Below are 8,142 nucleotides of genomic sequence, written 5' to 3' on the forward strand. Positions count from 1 at the left end.
TCATACCTTATAACCAGTGTCCCAGGGATCACCATCACCACCCCTGGGTACGTCCTGTCCCGCCCGGCAGGACAGGCCCAGCAAAGGTGGAGGCACAGTGGTATACAGTCGGGGAGGGAGTCCTCGACATCGACTCCAGACCCCCATGAAGCCTCCTGACACCCCCATCCTCGCCACACCTTGCGTTCGCTCAGGAGCCTCGCCTTCATGCCAGTATCGCCGCGCCCCTGGGCATGGTCCTGCCTCGCCCGGCAGGATAGGCCATCGCAGCCCTGTCGGCCCCTGCAAAGCCCCTCCTCGGTAACATCTGGGGGCTAGTCCCAAAATCGGGAGAGCCGTCTCACACCGACTAGTCCAGCAGCAGCCCGGCATAGTCATCCTCACGGAATCATACCTTATGACCAGTGTCCCAGGGATCACCATCACCACCCCTGGGTATGTCCTGTCCCTCATACCTTATAGCCAGTGTCCCAGGGATCACCATCACCACCCCTGGGTATGTCCTGTCCCTCATACCTTATGGCCAGTGTCCCAGGGATCACCATCACCACCCCTGGGTATGTCCTGTCCCTCATACCTTATAGCCAGTGTCCCAGGGATCACCATCACCACCCCTGGGTATGTCCTGTCCCTCATACCTTATGGCCAGTGTCCCAGGGATCACCATCACCACCCCTGGGTATGTCCTGTCCCTCATACCTTATGGCCAGTGTCCCAGGGATCACCATCACCACCCCTGGGTATGTCCTGTCCCTCATACCTTATGACCAGTGTCCCAGGGATCACCATCACCACCCCTGGGTATGTCCTGTCCCTCATACCTTATGACCAGTGTCCCAGGGATCACCATCACCACCCCTGGGTATGTCCTGTCCCTCATACCTTATGACCAGTGTCCCAGGGATCACCATCACCACCCCTGGGTATGTCCTGTCCCTCATACCTTATAGCCAGTGTCCCAGGGATCACCATCACCACCCCTGGGTATGTCCTGTCCCTCATACCTTATGACCAGTGTCCCAGGGATCACCATCACCACCCCTGGGTATGTCCTGTCCCTCATACCTTATAACCAGTGTCCCAGGGATCACCATCACCACCCCTGGGTATGTCCTGTCCCTCATACCTTATGACCAGTGTCCCAGGGATCACCATCACCACCCCTGGGTATGTCCTGTCCCTCATACCTTATAGCCAGTGTCCCAGGGATCACCATCACCACCCCTGGGTATGTCCTGTCCCTCATACCTTATGACCAGTGTCCCAGGGATCACCATCACCACCCCTGGGTATGTCCTGTCCCTCATACCTTATGGCCAGTGTCCCAGGGATCACCATCACCACCCCTGGGTATGTCCTGTCCCTCATACCTTATGACCAGTGTCCCAGGGATCACCATCACCACCCCTGGGTATGTCCTGTCCCTCATACCTTATAGCCAGTGTCCCAGGGATCACCATCACCACCCCTGGGTATGTCCTGTCCCACCCAGCAGGACAGGCCCAGCAGAGGTGGCGGCACAGTGATATACAGTCGGGGAGGGAGTTGCCCTGGGAGTCCTCGACATCGACTCCAGACCCCTGTGAAGTCTCATGGGCATCAGGTCAAACGTGGGCAAGGAAACCTCCTGCCGATTGCCCCCTCCCGCCCTCCCTCAGCTGATGGATCGGTGCCTCCTCCATGTTGAGCGCCACTTGGAGGAAGCGCTGAGGGTGGCAAGGGTGCAGAATGTACTCTGGGTGGGGGGACTTCAATGCCCATCACCAAGAGTGGCTCGGTAGCACCACTACTGACCGAGCTGGCTGAGTCCTAAAGGACATAGCTGCTAGACCGGGTCTGCGGCAGGTGGTGAGGGAACCAACAAGAGGGTAAAAACACACTTGACCTTCATCCTCACCAACCTGCCTGCCTCAGATGCCTCTGTCCATGACAGTATGGGCAGGAGTGACCACCGCACGGTCCTTGTGGAGACAAAGTCCTGTCTTCACATCGAGGATCCTCTCCATCGTGTTGTGTGGCCCTATCACCGTGCTAAAGGGGATAGGTTTCGGACAGATCTAGCAACTCAAGACTGGGCATCCATGAGGCGCTGTGGGCCATCTGCAGCAGCAGAATTGCACTCGAACACAATCTGTAACCTCATGGTCCAGCATATCCCTCACTCTACCATTATCATCAAGCCAGGGGATCAGCCCTGGTTCAATGAAGAGTGCAGGAGGGCATGCCAGGAGCAGCACCAGGCAAATGAGGTGTCAACCCTGGTGAAGCTATAACACAGGATTACTTGCCTGCCAAGCAGCAAGTGATAGATGGAGCTAAAGCGACTCAAACAGATAACACAGTGGCAGCTGTATTGTATACAAGATGCACCGCGGGCATTTACCAAGGCTCCTTCGACAGCACCTTCCAAACCAACAAACTCGACCGCCTAGACGGACGAGGGCAGCAGACCCATGGGGAACACCACCACCACCTGCAAGTTCCCCTCCGAGCCACTCACCATCCAGACTTGGAAATACATCGGCCGTTCCTTCACTGTCGCTGGGTCGAAATCCTGGGACTCCCTCCCTAACAGCGCCGCGGGTGTACCTACACCACATGGGAGTGCAGCGGCTCAAGAAGGCAGCTCACCGCCACCTTCACAAGGGGGCAGTTAGGGAGGGGATCGCCAGATTGGATAATGTTTTTTAAAAGAGGCTAGCCCGGAGATGGTGACTGACGTGGAGTGAGGAGACACCGGAGGAAGAGAGCATGCAAGAGGGGGTTAATTCGTTGATGATTAACGTACACGGGTTGGATGAAAGGAGCAGCGAACGAGCGAGCGAGAAACTGAGCGAGAGGGTGTGATGGAGGGAGGCAAAAGCAGAAAGGGGGACAGGAATGTCGTGGCGGAGGGAATATAAGGGAGAGGCAGTGAAAGGAGCAATGGGAGAGGGAGCAGAACAGAGAGAGCGGGATAGAGCAGAACAGAGAGAGAGAGAAAGCGGGATAGAGGCCGAGAGAGAGAGAGCGGGATAGAGGCCGAGAGAGAGAGAGCGGGATAGAGGGCGAGAGAGAGCGGGATAGAGGGAGAGAGAGAGAGAGGGAGAGAGAGAGAGCGGGATAGAGGGCGAGAGAGAGAGACAACGGGATAGAGGGCGAGAGAGAGACAACGGGATAGAGGGCGAGAGAGAGACAACGGGATAGAGGGCGAGAGAGACAGCGGGATAGAGGGCGTGAGAGAGACAGCGGGATAGAGGGCGTGAGAGAGAGAGCGGGATAGAGGGCGTGAGAGAGAGCGGGAGAGAGGGATAGAGGGCGGGAGAGAGAGGGGTAGCGGGCGAGAGAGAGCGGGAGAGAGAGCGACAGAGGGAGAAAGCGGGATAGAGGGCGAGAGAGAGAGAGAGCGGGATAGAGGGCGAGAAAGAGAGAGCGGGATAGAGGGCGAGAAAGAGAGAGCGGGATAGAGGGCGAGAAAGAGAGAGCGGGATAGAGGGCGAGAAAGAGAGAGCGGGATAGAGGGCGAGAGAGAGAGAGAGCGGGATAGAGGGCGAGAGAGAGAGAGAGCGGGATAGAGGGCGAGAGAGAGACAGAGCGGGGTAGAGGGCGAGAGAGAGAGAGCGGGATAGAGGGCGAGAGAGAGAGAGAGCGGGATAGAGGGCGAGAGAGAGAGAGAGCGGGATAGAGGGCGAGAGAGAGAGAGAGCGGGATAGAGGGCGAGAGAGAGAGAGCGGGATAGAGGGCGAGAGAGAGAGAGCAGGATAGAGGGCAAGAGAGACAGAGCGGGATAGAGGGCGAGAGAGAGACAGAGCGGGATAGAGGGCGAGAGAGAGACAGAGCGGGATAGAGGGCGAGAGAGGGAGAATGGGATAGAGGGCGAGAGAGGGAGAATGGGATAGAGGGCGAGAGAGGGAGAATGGGATAGAGGGCGAGAGAGGGAGAATGGGATAGAGGGCGAGAGAGAGAGCGGGATAGAGGGCGAGAGAGCGGGATAGAGGGAAAGAGAGCGGGACAGAGGGCGAGAGAGAGAGCGGGACAGAGGGCGAGAGAGAGACAGTGCGGGATAGAGGGTGAGAGAGAGAGAGCGGGATAGAGGGCGAGAAAGAGAGAGAGCGGGATAGAGGGCGAGAAAGAGCGGGATAGAGGGCGAGAGAGGGAGAATGAGATAGAGGGCGAGAGAGAGAGAGAGGGATAGAGGGCGAGAGAGAGAGAGAGGGATAGAGGGCGAGAAAGAGAGAGAGCGGGATAGAGGGCAAGAGAGTGAGAGCGGGACAGAGGGCGAGAGAGAGAGAGAGCGGGATAGAGGGCGAGAAAGAGAGAGAGCGGGATAGAGGGCAAGAAAGAGAGAGAGCGGGATAGAGGGCGAGAGAGAGCGGGATAGAGGGCGAGAGAGAGCGGGATAGAGGACGAGAGAGAGACAGAGCGGGATAGAGGGCGAGAGAGAGACAGAGCGGGATAGAGGGCGAGAGAGAGACAGAGCGGGATAGAGGGCGAGAGAGAGACAGAGCAGGACAGAGGGCGAGAGAGAGAGAGAGCGGGATAGAGGGCGAGAAAGAGAGAAAGTGGGATAGAGGGCGAGAGAGAGAGAGCGGGATAGAGGGCGAGAGAGAGAGCGGGATAGAGGGCGGGAGAGAGAGGGATAGAGGGCAGGAGAGAGAGGGATAGAGGGCGAGAGAGAGAGCGGGATAGAGGGCGAGAAAGAGCGGGATCGAGGGCGAGAGAGTGAGAGCGGGACAGAGGGCGAGAGAGAGGGAGAGTGGGATAGAGAGAGAGAGCGGGATAGAGGGCGAGAGAGAGAGAGAGCGGGATAGAGGGCGAGAGAGAGAGAGAGCGGGGTAGAGGGCGAGAGAGAGAGAGATCGGGATAGAGGGCGAGAAAGAGAGAGATCGGGATAGAGGGCGAGAGTGAGAGAGAGCGGGATAGAGGGCGAGAGAGAGAGAGAGCGGGATAGAGGGCGAGAGAGAGACAGAGCGGGATAGAGGGCGAGAGAGAGAGAGAGAGCGGGATAGAGGGCGAGAGAGGGAGAATGGGATAGAGGGCGAGAGAGAGAGAGCGGGATAGAGGGCGAGAGAGAGAGAGCGGGATAGAGGGCGAGAGAGAGTGGGATAGAGGGCGAGAGAGAGAGAGAGAGCAGGATAGAGGGCGAGAGCAAGAGAGAGAGAGAGCGGGATGGAGGGTGAGAGAGAGAGAGAGAGAGCGGGATAGAGGGCGAGAGAGAGCGGGATAGAGGGCGAGAGAGAGAGCGGGATAGAGGGCGGGAGAGAGAGGGATAGAGGGCAGGAGAGAGAGGGATAGAGGGCGGGAGAGAGAGGGATAGAGGGCGAGAGAGAGAGCGGGATAGAGGGCGAGAGAGAGAGCGGGATAGAGGGCGAGAGAAAGAGCGGGATAGAGGGCGAGAGAGTGAGAGCGGGACAGAGGGCGAGAGAGAAAGAGAGCGGGATAGAGGGCGAGAGAGAGAGAGAGCGGGATAGAGGGCGAGAAAGAGAGAGAGAGCGGGGTAGAGGGTGAGAGAGAGAGAGCGGGATAGAGGGCGAGAAAGAGAGAGCGGGATAGAGGGCGAGAGAGAGAGAGATCGGGATAGAGGGCGAGAAAGAGAGAGAGTGGGATAGAGGGCGAGAGAGAGAGCGGGATAGAGGGCGAAAGAGAGAGAGAGCGGGATAGAGGGCGAGAGAGAGCGGGATAGACGGCGAGAGAGAGCTGGATAGAGGGCGAGAGAGAGCGGGATAGAGGGCGAGAGAGCGGGATAGAGGGCGACTCGCAGAGATAGAGAGGGATAGAGGACGAGAGAGATAGAGAGGGATAGAGGACGAGAGAGAGAGAGCGGGATAGAGGGAGCGAGAGAGAGACCGGGATAGAGGACGAGAGAGGGAGAGAGCGGGATAGAGGGAGAGAGAGAGCGGGATAGAGGGCGAGAGAGAGAGAGAGCGTGATAGAGGGCGAGAGAGAGAGAGAGAGCAGGATAGAGGGCGAGAGAGGGAGAACGGGATAGAGGGAGAGAGAGCGGGATAGAGGGCGAAAGAGGGAGAACGGGATAGAGGGTGAGAGAGAGAGAGAGAGCGGGATAGAGGGCGAGAAAGAGAGAGCGGGATAGAGGGCGAGAAAGAGAGAGAGCGGGATAGAGGGCGAGAAAGAGAGAGAGCGGGATAGAGGGCGAGAGAGAGAGAGAGCGGGATAGAGGGCGAGAGAGAGAGCGGGATAGAGGGCGGGAGAGAGAGGGATAGAGGGCAGGAGAGAGAGGGATAGAGGGCGGGAGAGAGAGGGATAGAGGGCGGGAGAGAGAGGGATAGAGGGCGGGAGAGAGAGGGATAGAGGGCGGGAGAGAGAGGGATAGAGGGCGAGAAAGAGAGAAAGAGCGGGATAGAGGGCGAGAGAGTGAGAGCGGGACAGAGGGCGAGAGAGAGAGTGGGATAGAGAGAGAGAGCGGGATAGAGGGCGAGAGAGAGAGAGAGCGGGATAGAGGGCGAGAAAGAGAGAGAGAGCGGGGTAGAGGGCGAGAGAGAGAGAGATCGGGATAGAGGGCGAGAAAGAGAGAGAGCGGGATAGAGGGCGAGGGAGAGACAGAGCGGGATAGAGGGCGAGAGAGAGAGAGATCGGGATAGAGTGCGAGAAAGAGAGAGAGCGCGATAGAGGGCGAGAGAGAGAGAGAGCGGGATAGAGGGCGAGAGAGAGACAGAGCAGGATAGAGGGCGAGAAAGAGAGAGAACGGGATAGAGGGCGAGTGAGAGACAGAGCGGGATAGAGGGCGAGAGAGAGCGGGATAGACGGCGAGAGAGAGCGGGATAGAGGGCGAGAGAGAGCGGGATAGAGGGCGAGAGAGCGGGATAGAGGGCGAGAGAGAGAGAGAGCGTGATAGAGGGAGAGAGAGCGGGATAGAGGGCGAGAGAGAGAGAGAGCGGGATAGAGGGCGAGAGAGGGAGAACGTGATAGAGGGCGAGAGAGGGAGAGAGAGCGGGATAGAGGGCGAGAGAGGGAGAACGGGATAGAGGGCGAGAGAGAGAGAGAGAGCTGGATAGAGGGCGAGAGAGGCAGATCGGGATAGAGGGCGAGAGAGGGAGAGAGAGCGGGATAGAGGGCGAGTCGCAGAGAGAGAGCGGGATAGAGGGCGAGAGAGAGAGAGAGTGGGATAGAGGGCGAGAAAGAGAGAGAGCGGGATAGAGGGCGAGAGAGGGAGAACGGGATAGAGGGCGAGAGAGAGAGAGAGAGCGGGATAGAGGGCGAGAGAGAGCGGGATAGAGGGCAAGAGAGAGCGGGATAGAGGACGACTCGCAGAGATAGAGGGGGATAGAGGACGAGAGAAATAGAGAGGGATAGAGGACGAGAGAGAGGGAGCGGGATAGAAGGAGCAAGAGAGAGACCGGGATAGAGGACGAGAGAGAGAGAGAGCGTGAGAGAGGGCGAGAGAGAGAGAGAGAGCGGGATAGAGGGCGAGAGAGAGAGAGAGCGTGATAGAGGGCGAGAGAGAGAGCGGGATAGAGGGCGAGAGAGGGAGAACGGAATAGAGGGCGAGAGAGGGAGAGAGAACGGGATAGAGGGCGAGAGAGGGAGAACGGGATAGAAGGCGAGAGAGAGAGAGAGAGAGAGCTGGATAGAGGGCGAGAGAGGGAGATCGGGATAGAGGGCGAGAGAGGGAGAGAGAGCGGGATAGAGGGCGAGAGAGGGAGAACGGGATAGAGGGCGAGAGAGAGAGAGCAGGATAGAGGGTGAGTCGCAGAGAGAGAGAGCGGGATAGAGGGCGAGAGAGAGAGAGAGAGCGGGATAGAGGGCGAGAGAGAGCGGGATAGAGGGCAAGAGAGAGCGGGATAGAGGGTGAGACAGAGCGGGATAGAGGGCGAGAGAGCGGGATAGAGGGCGACTCGCAGGGATAGAGGATGAGAGAGATAGAGAGGGATAGAGGACGAGAGAGAGGGAGCGAGAGAGAGACCAGGATAGAGGACGAGAGAGAGAGCGGGATAGAGGGAGAGAGAGAGCGGGATAGAGGGCGAGAGAGAGAGAGAGCGGGATAGAGGGCGACTCGCAGAGATAGAGGGGGATAGAGGACGTGAGAGATAGAGAGGGATAGAGGACGAGAGAGAGGGAGCGGGATAGAGGGAGCGAGAGAGAGACCGGGATAGAGGACGAGAGAGAGAGAGAGCGTGAGAGAGGGCGAGAGAGAGAGAGAGAGCG

Source organism: Cetorhinus maximus, unplaced genomic scaffold (genome assembly GCF_964194155.1).
Source record: "Cetorhinus maximus unplaced genomic scaffold, sCetMax3.hap1.1 HAP1_SCAFFOLD_1581, whole genome shotgun sequence".
Taxonomy (NCBI): Eukaryota; Metazoa; Chordata; class Chondrichthyes; order Lamniformes; family Cetorhinidae; genus Cetorhinus; species Cetorhinus maximus.